The sequence below is a fragment of the Papaver somniferum genome, chromosome 6 (genome assembly GCF_003573695.1).
Source record: "Papaver somniferum cultivar HN1 chromosome 6, ASM357369v1, whole genome shotgun sequence".
Classification (NCBI taxonomy): Eukaryota; Viridiplantae; Streptophyta; class Magnoliopsida; order Ranunculales; family Papaveraceae; genus Papaver; species Papaver somniferum.
This window is the reverse complement of record NC_039363.1, coordinates 20325766-20345394: the sequence shown is the minus strand read 5'-3', so window position 1 is coordinate 20345394 and position 19629 is coordinate 20325766. Positions and strand designations below refer to the sequence as shown.

Genomic DNA, 19629 nt, shown 5'->3' with positions numbered 1-19629 from the left:
CAGCTTTTGGAGTATCTCGATGCGATGAACAAATACTCTTGGGCCACTGATGTGCTTGATTTTGTTTTAGAAGAGATGAGTAAAGGGTCGAGGATTAAGTGTAATCAAATTGGAGGTTACTTAACTCTTGTTCAGGTGAGTTTTTCTATATTGTTAATTAGCAAATTATTCGCTAAATTTTTCTGCGTCCAAATCAATTTTCATGTACGTGGATATTTCGTATTTTCACATAGGTTTGGATTTACGACCACTTCCCTAAATTGGGATTGGCTAGGGCAAAAGATTCTTATCCCTATGACCAACCTACAACAGGAAAATGGTAGTTTTTGGATGCACAAAAGAAGTCTAAAGAAGAGCAGTTGACTTCGTTGAGGGAGAAATTGGATGCACTTACAGTGAACGATGTAATATTTCACCCATACGCCGTACCCGATGATGTCTCTGTAGATGAAGACGACTTGAATGCTTTCTCTAGCGTCACGCCTTACTATGGACCAATTTGGTATCCTAACGGCTACCCAATATATAATCCAAGGAGAATACTAAGACAACTTTGTTGCATCCAAATGGATCCCGCTGTGGAGAATGAAAATTTCACTTTACTGGTTGAAGGAACAAAGAACACCGAGAATTATTTTGAGCCAAAACATGAACCAACTCCTGCGGTAGCACATTGGAATGCACTTACTACCTACCACATACCAGGAGGTGATCTTGTACCTTGTGAGGGAGATGTAAATGCATGTGAGGAAGATTATATGGAGTTTTATGAAGAAATTAGTCATCCTTTTGTGATAAATAAAGAACAACAATCTAAGACTGATGCGGCGAAGGCGAAGGCAAAATAGAGGGAGGCGAAGAGAGCTCAGAAGGAGATGCCTATTTTTGGAGAAGAAGCTAAAAGCTTATGGGATAATGTGGTAAGAAAATTTCTTTCTCTTATACTTTTCGATTGTTTCAAAGTATTGAAATTATATTTACTTGTGCTTAAAATTGGAATTAGGTGTCGAAGGGTACGAAATTGTTGAATAAATGGATGGCTAAAATCAAAATAGAGAGCCGATATTGACTAAGGAACAAACCGACTACTACAAGCAATGGGAGGGTCTCATAACTAAGAGAATGGTGGAGCCAATTAAGTCTAAGCAATTAAAGAGGGGTCGACAACAAGGTGAAGGTTCAAGTCGCACTGTGGACGAAACCGGTGGAGGAGACGAAACCCCAAGTGATGAGGAAGTTCGTCCTAAAACTCCTGGTAAACAAGGAGGTGGTAAGAAGGGTAGACAACAAGTAAAAGGTTCAAGTCGCGCTGATGAGGAAACCCCAAGTGATGAGGAAGTTCAACCTAAATCTCGTGGTAAACAAGCAGGTGGTAAGATGGGTCGACAACAAGGAGAATTTTCAAGTCGCGCTGTGGAGGAAACCGGTCGAGGAGACGATACCACAAGTGATGAGGAAGTCCGTCCCAAAACTCGTGGTAAACAAGGAGGTGTCAAGAGGGGTCGTAAAAGTGGTCGTTAGTGATCTCGTATGATTTTAGTTTCAAAAAACATCTTACTTATGGATTTCATATGGTTTAATTTGGTGTGTTTGTGTTTTTTAAACAATTACTTAAGGATTTCGTAGTTTGGTATGTATAACACATTTATATTTGTTTTAGAACCTTGTTTATGTTTTCAATTTTTATTGGGTTTGTGTTTTCAATTTTATAAGACTGAAATGTTGTAATACAATATGGAGTTCGGTAACCTGTGATAAAATACTGGTCACTGAACTGCTTTATCGGTAACCTGGTAAAATTATACCAGGTTGCCGAAGTCCCAGTTCGGTTACCTCGCAACATTTTCACTGGTTACCGAACTTGTTTGTAATCTGAAACAGTTAGCTTTGATCCAATAGATATTAGTTCGGTTAGCAGATCATTATTCCTTAGGTCACCGAACTCTTCTCTGGAGACTCAAATTTTTGGTGTTGGACATGTTGGAAAAGGGATCCTCTTGAAGCATAAATCACATAGACCAGATCTTAGGTTTGTTTTGGAGTGTTTTTGGAATCGAATATATTCTCAGTTTGGTTGTGAGCCTTCATTATAAGGTTCGGTTACCTCTTGTATTTATCATATAACAGAACTAAACGTTCGGTTAGCAGATCCAATTTTCTTAGGTCACCGAACACTCTCTGGAGACTCAAATTTTTGGTATTGCACATGTTGGAAAAGGCATTCCAGTGAAGCAGAAATCACATAGACCAACTCTTAGGTTTGTTTTTGAGTGTTTTTGGAATCGTATATATGCTCAGTTTGGATGTGAGCCTTCATTATAAGGTTCGGTTACCTCTTGTATTTATCATATAACCGAACTAAAAGTTCGGTTAGTAGATCCAATTTTCTTAGGTCACCGAACACTCTCTGGAGACTCAAATTTTTGGTATTGCACATGTTGGAAAAGGCATTCCGGTGAAGCAGAAATCACATAGACCAACTCTTAGGTTTATTTTGGAGTGTTTTTGGAATCGTATATATGCTCAGTTTGGCTGTGAGCCTCCACAAACAAGTTCGGTGACGACATGTATTTTCCTCGTAACCGAACTCTCGGTTCGGTTGGATCGCAAGTTTTTATCTCCTCACCGAACTTGTAATTTTGAAATTTAAAATGTCCTTTATATGACACAAATATAGTACATAATTTTAAAATTATGTATTATATATCAAGTAACGGCTAATTTTATAGCCGTTATACACCCAAGTGGTATATATATGTGTTTCGTGGTTAACATTTTGTTACAAAATCTCCTAAAAATGGCAGCTACTACTCCTAAATTTACTCTAGAAGAAGATCTTTCTCTTTGCAGGAACTACATATTATACTATCCAAAGAGGGGTGAAGAACGAAGAATGACTGGTATTATGAGTCAAAGTTATTGGGGGAAAATTCATGAGCAATTCATCTCCGACACAACAAACCCTTATAACCGTGATCAGGTTACCGAACTGAACTACAGTTCGGTTACCTGGTAAAATTTGTGAGATTGCCGAACATGGGTTCGGCAATGTCGATATTTAAATCTGCCAACGGAACTAGCTTTGTTGAATAAAATACAAACATTTACTCAAAAATTAATACCACTTTTCAAAAAACATAGTATTCCATTGATAAGCATACTTAGTTCCGTTACATGTGTTATTTAATCACCCTCAAGTGAAATTTGACCTTCATGTACAATTTCTTCCGACTTCTTCAAAGCATTCCACATCTCCATGTTAGGATCATACATGATACACCAATCCAACATTCTATATGGATTAAATGCAGGCCAATAAGAGGTTCCACATATTGGAGGAAATGTACAATTGGGTTTTAACCGGAGCCCTATAAAGTGGTTGTTGTTGATCAATGCCATGACACATCTCCTTCGTTTGAGTTGCTCGACACATACGGTTGTTTTCGGGGTGAAGGTGAAACTAGCATGTTTTGAGAAATAATGAACCAAACAATTAAATGCCTCGGCGATTAAGTGTCCACATATAGGCATGCTCATCCAATAATCCGATGTCATCGGAGGGGCCCCATGAAGACGAAATTGATACCTAACAAATTTCTCATTGAGATTACCCTCCCCATCGCACAACATTGTCTTGTAAAAGGCCGGATTCTCCTTTAGTTTGGACAACAATCTTTGCCTTATATGAGTGATTGCACACCCATTGTTTTGCTTGGCACCTTCGATGAAAGGCCCAAGTTATTGATTGACAACATGAAAACCACAATTACCATCCGGAGGAACGTCGTCGGTGGATATAACGTATTCTCTAATGTATAGAGGTAGCTCATTCAAATAGTCTTTATTTGGAGCCTCAAGCTTTACGTATAGGGAATATGGTTGGATGGGTCACATTGGATACTTAAGCTTCATGTCGCCAGAAGAGGGTTGGCTTGGTTGTGATGGACACATCGGACCCTTTTTCTTCAAATATCGCTCACTTGTTTCGCCTTTCTCCTCAATACTCCTACCCCGTTTCTTGGTTTTCTCCAAGTACATTGTCGCGGTATATTCATTTCCACAAGGATCTCTAGTATTTGAGTTTTGCTCACTTTTCTTCTTACGTAACACCTTTGCATATTCTCGTAGTTGCTTTTTAGTTTCTTTTTTGCTTGGTCTACCTTTCGGTTTGCCAGTTCATAGACATTCTCTTGCGTTTGTGGATATATAATTTTCCTAATGTCATCCCAAAAGATTTGTTTTTGGAGGTTGTTCATGCCACGATACATTTGTAGTACGGCTCTACCCATCTCATTATCACCAAACTCTTCTTCGGCTTCTTCTCTCTTTGGAGGAGGGATGAAACTTAAATGCTTCCAAAATGGATCAATGTCTCTTAAAGGGATTACACCATGCTCGCATTTGATTATCATATGACGACAAGGGAGTCCCATAGACTTCTTCATGTTACATACACACACCTCATCCGCCTTGGTTTCCCATTTATCAATCAACTCGACTTCTATAATCAACAACTTCATACATTGCCGAGATATGTAGTAATGGATCCCCTTGAACAATGGGTGGTCGGCATATTTTTCGTTCATTTTGAATATACGTATTTTTTGGAACTTCTCTTTAATTCTATCAATGTCACGCTTGAAATAATTTTCCATAGCATTCCACACGGTTAAGAAGTTATCAACACATCCAAAGAGATTCTTCTTCAACCGGTGGTGAGCCGAATCTACTAAACTTGTCGCTTGATTTCCCAAGTGTTTATATTGGTCGGTATAGGCATAAACAAACCTCTCTTTTTGTGGTTCCAACCATTGGCGAAGAACATACGATACAACACCTGGGTAATCGGGAGTATCCCAATGGGAGATAAACTTCGCAAGATTTAGATAATACTCTTCCTCGGTAAGGAACCAACACAGTGATTCCCATTCACCGTTGAATGCAACCCATTTAGCGTAAATTATCTTATTGTTTTTCAACTTTCTATTTTGCATCCTCTCGATCTTTTACCGGTAGCATCTTAATTTCTTCATATCCTATTTTCTTGGGTGGACAAATTATTGGCTTGCACCTATTCATCAAATTACACCATATATGGAACGTATAAAGCATATTATGTGCTAGTGGGAACAATTCCTCTATTGCATTCATCAATGCGACATCATTATCCGTCACTACAACCCCGGGAATATCATCACCTCGGAAGATTGCCTTAACTTGTTTTAGTGACCAAATGAAACTAGGATCTTGCTCATCTCTTAAGAAACAAAACGCCACGGTAAACGGTGACTTCGTCGAAGTACTCCCAACAATATTCAACAATGGCATCTCGTACTTGTTCGTCTTATAAGTGCAATCCATTATTAGAACTTGATGAAAGCATTGAGCCAATTGAACACTCGTCGGATGCGCAATAAATAGTTGTGTTATCTCTCCTTCCGAATCCACATCCTTTTGAACCGCGTAGTTTTTCTCTTGGGACAAAAAAAAAATTGTTGCATTACTTGTCTATCTCTCCATTCCTTCCTTCTAATTGTCTCAATTGCATTGTAAATTGTGGACAAAGATGAGTGGTTATCCTTGTTAGCCTCCTTCAGTATTTGGAGCATTTGAACCGGTGAAATACTCATTGTCCTCATTTATCTACCTTGTCCATCTATTTAGTAGTTAGCTTTGCCGCCATGAAATGTCCTTCAAGATGCTCCGGACGAGGATGATTATGACAACCTTGCATAACCCTGTAAAGAACCCATCCACCCTTATCTTTGTTTAAATTAAATGCAAGCTTGAATGGGCATTTAATCTTCTTTGAGAAATTTTTTTCTTCCTATTTGTCTTTCCTTTATAAACATAACCCTTCCTCTTGTGGCTTTTCTCGGGATCACCGCTTCTCTCACAAACCATTTCAAAGCGAGTTTTGCTTTTTCTCTCATTCAATACTAATACGCACATGTATTTTTGTGCATGTTGTCTAGCCCAACTCTTTACATCTTCCGGAGTTGTGAATACCAAGTCATTCATGTAGTGATGGGATGTGTCATCGTACAAAATACCAACCGGGGAAGGTTGGTTTTCCATTGGTTTAATTGGATCACATGGAACCTACAAGTAATAGCACAACGTCAATACCATAAACATTTAACACTTAAAGTTCGGTAATCTAATTTTTTTATCGACCCTAACGAACCAAAAGTTCGGTTATGTAGTTTCCAGAAATATATTTAGGCCTTACCGAACTCTATATTTAGATTTTCTATGTGAAAGTTCGGCCATGAAACTGAAAAAATCGACTAAAGCGAACTCATGGGTTCGGTTAGAAACGAATATACATATATTCTGCGACATTACCGAACAAAAAGTTCGGTAACAAAGGTATTGATATCGACTAAACCGAAGTATGCACTGTAAACTCTATAAAAATAGTTCGGTTACGTGTTCTGGGGATTACATAACCGAACTCTAAAAAACCACCATTAACATGTAGTTCGATTACCTGCATGTGTTAAATTTAGTAACCTAACTACACATTAAGAACAGTTCGGTTACCTCGCAAGCTAAATTTGGTAACCGAACTAGGTTGACCTAACCGAACTTTTTCCAGAAATTTTGAGTTTTGCCAAATTTTGCACAATTCAACCTACACTAACTAAATATGAGGCATACCTAAGTACCCATAGCTTCATCTTCAGGTTGTGGATGATAAAATCCATCATATGTTTGGTTAGGTTGAGTTTGGGGAAAAAAACTTTCATCATCTAACAAATAACTCATTTCCGGATCATTAGATGTATCGACAAATACACTATGAGGTGAAGGGGGTTCTGATTCTGAGGATGAGGTATCATCACATGATTCACTCAAATCATAATTACTAAACTCAAAAAAAGATTTTTTGGGTTCACCCATCTTCTTCTTCTTCTTCTTCTTCTTCTTCTTCTTCTTATCTCTCAATAATAATGTTATAACAAAACAATCTCACTAATATAACTCACTAATCAGTTATTAATCATTACACTAACACTAATCAATCGTCACACTAACTAAGTTTATCATCAAGGGTAAAGTAGGTATTTAAAAAAAAATCAGATAAGAAGTGATTGAAAAATACTACCAATATCCACCCCAAAAACTTGAGAGTAGTCCCCCACCTTTTTTGAGTAGTCCCAAAAAATCATTCTTTCCGAATGGCCTTTTGTTTGGTTCATGGGGTGTCTAATTGTTCATGTTAGACGTGGGGTTATCTTCTGTTGTACACGGGCACTCACTCTTTGTGAGTTGCACTTGTATCTCTCACTGTTAGCTTTCCAATGCATGGTGTATTTACAGCTTTGTAATTTTCTAACTTTCCTAATATAATTTTATTTACCGAGCAAAAAAAAAAAAAAAAATGAAACCTGCCCATTTATTTTCTGTGGTTTTTTTGTTTTTAAAGTCAACTTGCTCAGTAAATAAACTTTTCTTGAGAATTTTTTACTTTCCTTATAAATTCAACTGCATCGTTAAATGGCACCTATGTGTCGGCTTTATTACCAAATATATATATTTTCTCTTCTACGCCGTTTCTTTCACTTCTCGCAAAAAAAAATGGATGATTCCACGGCAGGCAAAACCCTAGATTTACTTGAGAAACCATCAGTTGAACAAGCTGCTTCTTCTTCTAATGGTGGTGGTATTGTGAATAAAGAAGAAGAGTTTGGAAAGAATCTAGCGCAAACGTTAGAGGCAAAATCCTTTTATAAACCTAGTGTTAAAATATACGGAGGTGTCGCTGGTTTGTATGATTATGGTCCTCCCGGTGTTAAGGTTAAATCCAATGTCCTCGCCTTATGGCGTAAGCACTTTGTACTGGAGGAGAACATGTTGGAAGTTGATTGCCCTTGCTTGACACCTGAGGTTGTCCTTGAAGCGTCAGGTCATGTAGAAAAATTTACTGATCTTATGGTTAAAGATGAGACAACCGGAACGTGTTACCGTGCAGACCACTTGTTGAAGGATTTTTGCATGGAGAAGCTTGACAATAAGAAGGATCTGATCAGTTTGTCTGTTGACAAGGTTCAGGAGCTTAAACATGTTCTATCCATGTTGGATGATTTCTCTCCTGAACAATTGGGTTCAAGGATTAGAGTATGGGATAGTTGCTCCAGATACAAAGAACCCTCTTTCTGATCCTTACCCATTCAACTTGATGTTTCAGACGTCAATTGGCCCATCTGGCACCATCCCTGGGTAAGTGATTTTGATTTATTTAGTTTTTTATGATGCGTTTGCTGCCAGAAACTTATGTTTGAAGATTTTATGGACAGTTACATGCGACCTGAGACCGCGCAAGGCATATTTGTGAACTTCAAAGACTTGTATTACTACAATGGAAAGAAACAAACTCCCTTTTGCTGCAGCTCAGATTGGCCAAGCTTTCAGAAATGAGGTTAGAAACCCTTCTTTTCATGGTCTATTTTTTTTTCCCACCCACACCAACATATTCTATTGCAACATCTAGTTATGCACATCTGACATGTAATAGCCTGTTTGCATAATGACTTAATTTGCAATAGAGAGCTGCCAAGTGCCAACACTTACTGACATTGGTCATTTTGTCCGGCATGGCAGCAGCTCTCAGTATCGGTCTTCCAATATTAATTGCTGGAAAAACATGAACATGACTTTAACTAGACAAATATAACGGTTTTGGCAAATGCAGATATCTCCTCGCCAAGGTCTTCTCCGGGTTCCACCATGTTTGTTTACTCCTGACTCATCTGAGTCGTCTGGATCTGAATCATCTGGATCTGAGTGAAATCACCTGACTCATCTGGATCTGAGTCGATATGTTTGTTTTGAGTCAGATCTGACTCATCTGACTCGGAAATAAGTGAGTCAGTGGTTTGGTCCCATGAGTCAGGGGTATTTTGTTACCTGACTCAAATGAGTCCGAGTCAGGGGTTATGTTTGAGTCAGAGGTCGAGTCAGATCTGACTCAAAATGGAAACAAACGGTCTGACTGCTGACTCGGTCAGGGGTTGACTCAGATTCAGGGGTCAGGGGTTGACTCAAAATGGAAACAAACGAGTCAGCAGTCAGGGGTTGACTCAGATTCAGACGCCGAGTCAGCTGCAAACAAACAAGTTCTTCGTGAATTCACTCTAGCTGAAATTGAGAATTTTGTCGACCCAGAGGACAAATCTCATCCTAAGTTTAGAGAGGTTGTAGACTTTGAGTTCTTGATGTTTCCAAGGGAAGAACAAATGTCAGGAAAGGATGATGTTAAACTTCGCCTTGGTGATGCAGATGGTAGTGATTGAAGTTTTGAAACCATTGAATTCAGATGGTAGTCCTTGTAGAATGTGGAAGACTAAATCTTCATCAGAAATGTGTCGATCGATTTGTGCTAATTGATGAAAAATGGATCTAGTTTTGTTGAAGTACACCAACATAGAATCACTACTCTTTTTTCAGATGAACTAAATAAGTTTTTAGTTACATTAATATCGATTTGGTAGTAGCATTGTAGTTGTGTTCTAAACAAATCAAAATATCATGAGAAAAGGTAAAATCAATTACATGTGAGTGAGTTTCTTCGGTACAAGTATAGAATAACCAGGAAAGAATAGCTTGATCTTGATTCACCCGATAGTTCTAGATCGGATTTCGTACAAATTCATTCTCAGGATCTAAATCTACAAACGACGGATCTTCAACAATTTCTAGACTAGCTGGAGATGTTTTTCTAAAAAATTTGACAGGACATTGAAAGGATCCATCAACAAAATGAAACGATTGTAACTACGCAGAAGAAGTACGATTTTCGATTTCCAGAGATAGTAATTTGTGATTTTTGAAGGTTAATGGTATGTGTTTGTTGATTTCTGCCATTGTTGAACTGTAAAATTGATTTAGATATCTGATACCATGTGATAGAGAGAAAATATCGCTTGACAATTCTCTCAGATGTCATGGATTCAATTCTTTATTTAATTTTGAGTTATAGGAAAAGATGAATCTCGGGTTTATTTAAACCTTTACAGGATCGACATAGAGGATGACTGTTGGCACGTTACCAACATACACTTTTAACCAACACCCGTTTCTTGTCACATTCTTACATAACACAAGCACGGACTTTTTACAAGCACACACCCATTTGGCATGATTAAAATGTTATTCTCTAACACAAAATAGTATATGGTGGAGCTATGTGTTTCAAAAGGTGCTCCTTTTTTTGTGGATATATAGTTTTACAAGGCGAATATACACTCACCGTATTAGTTTCAAATATGCTACCGTTTGGTTTTAGAGGAAAAAATTAGAATTCAAAATATGAAATAGTGTGAAAATAGAAGTGCGAGGGGATCTGCTCGTTCAAAAATCACACTTATTGTTAGGGTAAACAAAAAATCGTTAAGCGTCACAGCGGTAAACCATTCCTCATATGACTGTCTCAGAAGTCAGAAACCACTTACCTATGGGTTGAAGGGTCGACCCTCCCCTTAAAGCAAGCCAAGCTTTGCTTGAGGCCACACATGGAAGGGAGCCACAAATTAAAGACATTTCAAGGTAAAACTATAACAATGCTACGAGTTAGCAGGGGGTGGACATTATCCACCATGGATCCCACATGATACGTCTCTACGGTATTTTCCACAGGATTTTACCCCCGGTAGATTAGAAATTATCCGTGAAACTAAGCTAGCTACTATAAAAAGTTTTTGTCTACCAAAATAAAATGGTGACTTGTTTATTCATAAATGTAGTTGTGATCTTTTTTGCTCATTTATCCCTATATGCAGATGCATAGACGTTTGGTTGTTGTCTGAAACCTGGATACTAGCTAGTTAAGCTCCCACCACTGTTTATTATCCGTAGATACGTGGTGTAGGTGGACATGGATGTGTATCAAAAATTGTCTCTCTGTCGCAAATATATTAGTTTGATTATCTATGAACAAAAAATGTAAGGAAGACTTCGCTTTTCCATTTATTAGAGCATCTCCAATGATAATTTGGTGTGTATTTTTTGTGGAAGTTGTTTTTCTAATATAAAGATCAAATTTTTCTTAATTTGAGGAGATGAAAGTAAAACATGTCCAACCACAAGTTGTATTTCTTTAGTTTTAAACTTTTTAAACCATTTATCCAAATTATATAACCAATTGTAACCATTGAGTAGGATGTTCACATCCTCTAAGAAAACCCCTAAAGCTAAAAGATGGCTTTGAGGATGTCTATGTAACTACCAGACACATCGTCATTACTTTCTCCCTTTAAGCCGGTTCCTATGGGGGGTGACTAACCCAACCATTTTCCATGCCAGCTAGCCTGGCAAACTGGCCACGCCACTAAGGGAAAAAAATATAAGCGATCGAGTCTCCACCTAGCGGTCGAGACTACACCGCTAGCGGTCTCATTTCGATTGCTCGGTCTAGTTTACATCGCTAGTGATTCAAACTCGACCGTCCACGGTCAGTGGTCGACCGCCTATAAATACCACCATTCCCTTCAATTTTCATTCACAAAGTTTTTTTCTTCCCTCCTCTAGAGAACAGACCAGAACGATTTTTTACTTAAAAATGAGTAGTTCAAAAACAAATATACGAAGGAAAAGAAACAGGAAAGAAAAAGGAAAATTTGTTTTTAATAGTGATATTGTATGGATTCAGGATAAACAACAAGAGTTCGCTAATATTAGGCAACTAGTTGGACCTGGTATAATATATGTGCATTTATGTAACCATCCCGAGCGAGTTCTGTTATCTAAATTAAGAGGTGGGTGGTCTGAGCTATCCGAAGTGTTTGGGTTACTCCCCGAAGATGTTCAAGAATCCTTGAGAAGATATCCTTGGCAGTGTTCATATTTCATGAAAGGAAAAAACCACAGGACTCAAGTTATGCGAGTTATTTGTGATCGTTGGTGGAACACTACAAATACGTTATTTTTCAAGGATTTCGAGTGTAGTAAGTTCCATTTTTCCATTCAATAGTTTAATTTTTAGTTCAGAAACAAATTTTAATTTTTAGAGATTCAATTTTATAGTTTGGTACAAATTTTAGTTCCACATACAAACTTTAATTTTATGACCATGTTGTTTTTAGGCTGACCATTAGATTTGTATATGTTGTCTGGAATAAAAAGTGAAGGTGAAATAGTACAATTTAACCAATTAAAGTGGATATCAGAAGGGAGATGGAAACAATTACTTCCCTTGTACTCAAATGATACTGAATTAAAGCCAGAATCCGGACAGTTACACTCATTTGGATTAAGAGTGATTGGGTTGAAGTCTTTTTTGAACCGTTACCATGCCAAGGGGATACACGGAGCTAAAGATTATCCCGAGCATGAATGATGAGCGCCAAATATTGTATATATTTATCCCTTTTTGTTGGCATTTTAACTCATCTTTTGTGCATTAATTCTACATTTTATCCCATATTCTGTATTTTCATTGTTTTCAAGAATAAATATTTTTATTAATTAATTTTGCATTTTTAGGTAATAAATAAAGTTCGGATGAGTCGCGGAGCGAAAAGAGCAGAAAAGTAGTGAAAAGCCGGGAGAAATTACGCAAGGAAGCCGCGAAGAATGGTGCGCACAACCTCATTTTCTACACACAAAAGCGCCTCCGTTCTCAGCCATCAGATCAATTCTCAGAAGCATCCGACGGTCGCTCCTTCGTAGAGCATCAAAATCTGAAGTCTCTGCCGAGCACCACAGCGCTGAAATTCCAAGCCTTCAGATTAGATGGTAGTTGAATCCAACGGTCGATCCCTTGCTGTTCATCAACGTTTGCTATCTCCGCCTTACACTACAGCACCTAACTCCATCAAGTACCGTTCGTTTCGTTGTATCTCCTAATCCGACGGTCGCTCCTCGCTTGCCTCCGAATCACCATCCGATCTACCTACCATCTTCGCATCTCGCAGCTCAGAGTCACAGAACATCAAGACTGGATGAAGCCGCCTCACACCCTATCACCCGAGCCCCATCCACCTAACCAAACACCCCCCTTCTCTCCCAAACCATCGAGCCCTATCCACCATCACCTCCCCTCTGCAGCTCTGCAGAAACTCCACCAGCTCCGCCACCACCTTCATCACCTCTGTCACCACCTGCTCCGCCACCCACTCTCTGTCACCACGTCAAACAATGATAACCCATCATTGCTCCCATCTCCCTAGTCCATCTAATTCACTTATTCCACACATTTTCAACCGAAACCCTAAAGTGTGAAATAGGTAAATTAGGTTGAGCTAGAGTGAAATTGAAGGCATGGAGAGGTGGAGAAGGACAAATAGAGTAATGGGTCACGTTCAATTTGATGTTGCTACATCAAATTAGGTAAGAATTCACCAACCCTAGCTACTGTTATTTTGGGTGAAAATGGGTAGAACCCTAATTGTTTGGGGGTATAAATAGACTGTGGTGTTGTTGTAAAATGTATGTTTGGATTAGCCTGCATCCAGGACTTTCATGTCCTGTTAATTTTCAATTTCAGCTCAAATTTCATTTATGTTCATGATCATTATGTTCTGTTAATATCATGTGTTAGTTTCAATTGCTAGGGTCTTAAGGAAGCCTTAACTTGCTATCCTGTGTGATGTGAATATGCATTCTTGAATGTTAAAAATGTTTAGGAGATAATCACCTTGGCAAGTCTGCAAATTGCTCTCACAGTGGATGCTATGTATCCACTGTAGTTAGAATATCTCTTTGTGGACATAGCCACCAATCATGCTAAACCAGACCATGTTGAGCCTTAGACTAGTTATACTTAGTCAGATAACTAGTGCTTTGGAGCAATGTCTTATTGGGGATGATTTCTCTAGTGGAGAAACTTCTTAGACATTGGGCAGACCACATCTTAACCCATGTCATCACAAGAACAAGAATGTAGTCATTGAATACATGGTGTAGGTTAGTGGTGGAATTAGTGATCCTAGTTCCCTTCATCTGCTTTGTTTGCTTTCACCACTGCTCACCCACTGCCTATGACCTTTGGTCACTGTCACTGTTTTTGTTACATTGCCTTGTTTCTGTCTGCCCTGCTACTCTTTTGCTTCTTTAGTTCACTGCCCTGCTGTTTAGTTTTTGCTTGCACTGCTCTGTGGCTTAGGTCTTTGCCACTGTGTTGTTTTCCTTTGGCTTGTTCTGCTGCAGTTGCTGTTGCTGTTTCTTTTGTGCTGCAGTCTTCTTTCTGTGCACTGCTGCAGCTGTTGCTGCCACTTCTTTCTCCTGCAGCTGCTGTTGCTTTTGCTCTTCAGCTGCTGTTGTTGTTGCCCTTCCTGCTGCAGCACCACTGCTGCATTGCTCTCTTCCTCTGCCAAGGCTGCTGCCAAGCTGCTGCTGCTGTTGTTGCTGCAAGCCTGCTGCCAAGCTGCTGCCACTTCTTCTCCTGCTGCCTTCCTTTCTCCTGCAGCTGCTGTGCAGACTTGCTACTTCTGCAGCCAAGCAAAGGCCAATCCAATTGAGCCCAATTCACTTCAGTGAAGCCTAAGGCCCAGTCCTCAGTAACCAAGCCCAGTTTCTAAAACCAAAAGCCCAGAGCACAACTTGGGCTCATCAGAAGACCAAAACCAAAGCCCAAGTTCATTATTAAGGCCCAATCCAATTCAGGCTTAATCAAAAGCCTAAGTTAAGACCAAAGCCCATTTGCATTTCAAAGACCAACTGAGCCCAAGCTCAGTTCATTTTATTGTGAACAAACCCATTAGTACTCAAAGCCCAATTTAAGCCAAAAGGCTTCAAAACCCAACAACAATTTAGGAACCCAATTAGCTAGAACATTCCAAAACACACCCGATCTCTGTGGATCGACCCGTACTTGCACGAGCTACAACCGACGACCGTGCACTTGCGGTATTACTGTAGGCCCCCGTTTTTTCTGCGCATAATTCTAACACCTTTCGAGGCCTGCCAAGTTTTTGGCGTCGTTGCCGGGGATTGGTGCTGTGTTTTATCTGTGTTTTCTTAGCTATTTTTGCATTTCATTTCATAGCATTTGCATCTGCATCTGCTTCATTTCATTTGCTGTTGGACCTGCTGATTCTGAACCTGTTTTTCCTCTGCTGGGACGCCACCAAGGAAAAGAACCAAAACCCAACTGGGTTTTTGCAACAATATCAGAGCAGCTGGGCTGTGCTAAAAAGGTAAGCCTAAACCCATTTCATTGAGAGAACCCAACCTGTGGGCTTCCAAATTTATTTAATTGTGGGCTTGTAATAATTAACCCAATTTTTTTGGGCTTTTTATTTTTCTATTTGGGTTTGTAATAATTTATTTGTGGGCTTGTTGTTTAATTTGTGGGCTTGTATTTATTTTGTGTGGGCTTGTTTAAATTCTTCCATTGGACTTGTATTTTGGACTCTGGGTTTAAACCCAGCTGAGCTTATAACTGATTGTGGACTTGTAAGTGGACCTCGAAACCAAAGTTTTAAAACAAACGTCGGGCCTTAACCAACTGGGCCAAATTAAACTTTCAAAATTTAAAACTTGGATTTTCGTAGGCCGCAGCCTTCATTCCATTTCATTAGAGGCTTGCACAGTGGGCTTGCTCCCAATTTTAAAAAACCAAATTTTATTTTCTTATTTTCTTAATTTTATTTTAAAAAAAAAAAAAAAAAAAATCTAAAATTTTACTTTGCTCCCAATTTTAAAACCAAATTTTTACTTGCTCCCATCTTAAACCAAATTTTTTATTTTTACTCCCATTTTAAACCAAATTTTCAAATGTCTCCCACCAAAACCAAATTTTTCTCAAAAATCCAAACCCTTTAAAAACCAAATTTTGGGCTTTGTAACATAGTTGCTTAGCTTTTGAGCCAATCATGTCTGGATTTTGGTCTGCTCCTGGAGATGGAAATAAAACTCTTAGAGAACTTGCTTATGGACAAACTTCACATTATGAACCTCCCATGGACCATGATGTCAATAGTCATAGAAATTATTATGGACATTTTCAAAGTCCCGAGCCGCAATACATGAACCCTAATGACTATTCATACATGCATCATTTATCGCAACGTGAAAATGAACATTTTGCTAGTGCCTCACTCACCCAATCATCACTTATGGATCAACTAGAAGCTCGAATCACAGCTTTAGAAATGCAATCACATGAGGAATCTGTCACATCTAATTTTCTTAGGCAACCTGAAATCTATGCATGTCCCGCATGTGGTAGTTTAGACCACCCTGTTGAGCATTGTCATATTTTGCATAATTTTAGGCCATCAAGAGAAAATCCAATGTATGAAATGCCCATGAATTGTGAGAATGGTAGTCATTGGGACCATAATCAATCCTTTGAGGGTTGCGATCAATATTTTGAAAACCCTAATGACCATGCACACATGTACCATTCACCACAATTTGAACATGAAGAATTTTGTACTCCCATGAATTTAGACTCCACCACAGAAGCTTTAAGACTCTGTAAGCAAGACTATGATAGATCTACAGCACGAATTCGTGCACATTTAGATCAGATTTTGCTTCACCGACAAAAGGAGGAAATTCATGAGGAAATGTATGTTGTCCCTAATGAAGTGTCTAGTCCCATTCATGTAAATAATGTTGAATATGAACCTAATTTAGAGGAACATGAATCGACTAATGACACCACCACTGTTAATGAGGACCAATATGCATGCTACCATGATGATGATTATGATGATATGTTAGAGGAACATGAAAATATTGTGGAACCTGTTGGTTCAATAACATATGGCTTCTCGCCCTCGGCCTTCATGAATGTTGTTCTTTCTAATACTCATTGTAATTCATATGATTTTGATATTGACATGGGATTCGTACAATTATTCTGTGAAGATGAGCATGACATAGGAATAGTTGAATCTTCTGTAGACACTAATATGCATGAAAATATATTTGATGTGTCTGATTCTCTACCTAGGTCACATTGTGATATTTCTCCTGATTTGCCGATGCATGAGAATAAATTTGTTGATGATGTTGATGATTCTGAGTGTGAACTTGCTAAACTGATTGATGATTGTGAGCATGATGTGACATGTGTAGATGATTTAGGAGATTTTGATTTGATTGATAATGATATGCCTATTCTCCTACATGAGTCACAATCTGTTGGCCTTCCACCCAACCTAGATTTGGTTTGTACCAACATTGTAAAACCAATTTTTCTGAAAATGCCTAACCTAGGTTTGGAACTGTGTGCTTCCCAAGTCCTTTTGGACTATTTTGCTTCCAAATATAATACATTTGAGGAACCACAGTTGGAATTAGCATGTTTGCCCGTCCCTAGCACAGTTCATTTCGAGCTAGACCTTTTGCATGATGAACCCCCGAAACTGCGCGATTTTGTTTTCAAAACTATATCTTCTGTAAAATCCAGGTTTGGGGGTAGCTCATTTTGTTTCACAGTTTCACTTGCGTTTCTTTCCTGTTATTATTGTGTGAAGCTGTTGAAATGTCTACACTTCGTCTTTTGGGTTGATCCTCAACTCTTTAGATTGTTAGTGTATGGTGAATTTTTTTTGTATATAATCCAGTAGATAAAATTTTAAAAACCCTTTTATTCCTTTTGTATATATTTTACTAATCCAATATGATCTCGGCTGAAATATGTTGGATTTTTGCCTTGAATAACGGAGTTTTAATTCTGCTTTCGCCGAAATCGGGTATTCTCTCTCCTTTTACTCTACTCAGCATGTCCCTTTCCATATGATGCATTTTAATTCTTTCCATATTTTGAAACATTGAGGACAATGTTTAGTTTAGGTTTGGGGGTATAGAGTAGATACCACGATAATATGCTATAATTGAAAACAAAACTCCTTCTTCTTTTTGAAAAAATTGAAAAATTCCAAAAAAATTGAAAAAATCAAAATTCAAAAAAATTAAAAAAATTGAAAAAAAATCATAAAAATGGAGCTCATTTACCTTGAAATGTTGACTCTTGTGCAAATATGTATTTTTATTAGGAGTCTTAGTCTAGATATTTAGGCACCCTGATTCTAGCACAATTCACATAGTGATAAGAAATTTGCACGCGCAGGATCTACCAATACATGTATGGCCTCGATCTTCAAGGTGTTGGATAGGAAGTTACGATTGCCAATCACTTTAGAATACTGAACGAAACTGGACTAGCTTGTTCTTTGGTTGGTTGGGATAGAAGGTGGAGGTTACATTAAGAGAAACAACCATCGAATTTAACTGGGTGCATCAAAAAGGGGTACCTCTTGCAAAGTGTCATGTAATTTTTTGTTTCCTTTTGTAATATGTATCAAAAGTGTTTCCTTAAAAAAAAAAAAAAAAAAAAAAAAAAAAAAAAAAAAAAAAAAAAAAAAAACGATGTATATATTCAGAAAAAAAAAAAAAAAAATATATCAGAAAAATACAAAAAAATCAAGTATTGTTCAATTTCATCATCTCTTGTTCCAAAAATAAAAAGAGAATAGTCAATGTAAATAAGAGTCATGTAAATAGTCATCTTTTGTGTTTTTGTGTTGTAAGCAAGGAGGGTGTATGCCATTGATGTACAACGCGAGAAATTGTGAAATACCTCCAACTCATTCACAATTCTCGTAAAGTCCGGACAGCTAGCTAGATTTCGACCTCAGTTCTTAGCCTGAGAAACTATCTCTTGGTGATTAGTAGTCATGACTTCAGATCTTTCTTTACACATGTGTAGATACACTTTACACTCTTATCACATGTCCTTATTTGTTATCAGTGCTAGGATTGTGCCTTCGATAGCTAGATTGACATCTCCATTTTGCTGTGAGCTTAACTGTTTTGCACATGTCACGTTTGATGGAATGTGAGCTTATATTTTGTCCTTAGGTTTTGTAGGCACACCTCTGGTAAACCTTCACGAGACTTCAACTCGTCCACTAGGGACACTTAGTGGTTTAAAAGGCTTAGTGCATACGCTAAATGCATTCGAGAGACCAGCGACAGTGGTATAGTTAGGATTTCCTTAGTTTTGTTTTACTTGAGGACAAGTAAAATTCAGGTTTGGGGGTATTTGATGAGCGCCAAATATTGTATATATTTATCCCTTTTTGTTGGCATTTTAACTCATCTTTTGTGCATTAATTCTACATTTTATCCCATATTCTGTATTTTCATTGTTTTCAAGAATAAATATTTTTATTAATTAATTTTGCATTTTTAGGTAATAAATAAAGTTCGGATGAGTCGCGGAGCGAAAAGAGCAGAAAAGTAGTGAAAAGCCGGGAGAAATTACGCAAGGAAGCCGCGAAGAATGGTGCGCACAACCTCATTTTCTACACACAAAAGCGCCTCCGTTCTTAGCCATCAGATCAATTCTCAGAAGCATCCGACGGTCGCTCCTTCGTAGAGCATCAAAATCTGAAGTCTCTGCCGAGCACCACAGCGCTGAAATTCCAAGCCTTCAGATTAGATGGTAGTTGAATCCAACGGTCGATCCCTTGATGTTCATCAACGTTTGCTATCTCCGCCTTACACTACAGCACCTAACTCCATCAAGTACCGTTCGTTTCGTTGTATCTCCTGATCCGACGGTCGCTCCTCGCTTGCCTCCGAATCACCATCCGATCTACCTACCATCTTCGCATCTCGCAGCTCAGAGTCACAGAACATCAAGACTGGATGAAGCCGCCTCACACC

At 38.4% G+C, this 19629-nt stretch overlaps 1 pseudogene; it reads left to right on the top strand.

Annotated features, from left to right (window-relative positions):
- The first annotated feature begins 7584 nt into the window (after positions 1-7584).
- LOC113290617 lies at positions 7585-9299 on the top strand (annotated as a pseudogene).
- Positions 9300-19629: the final 10330 nt, after the last annotated feature.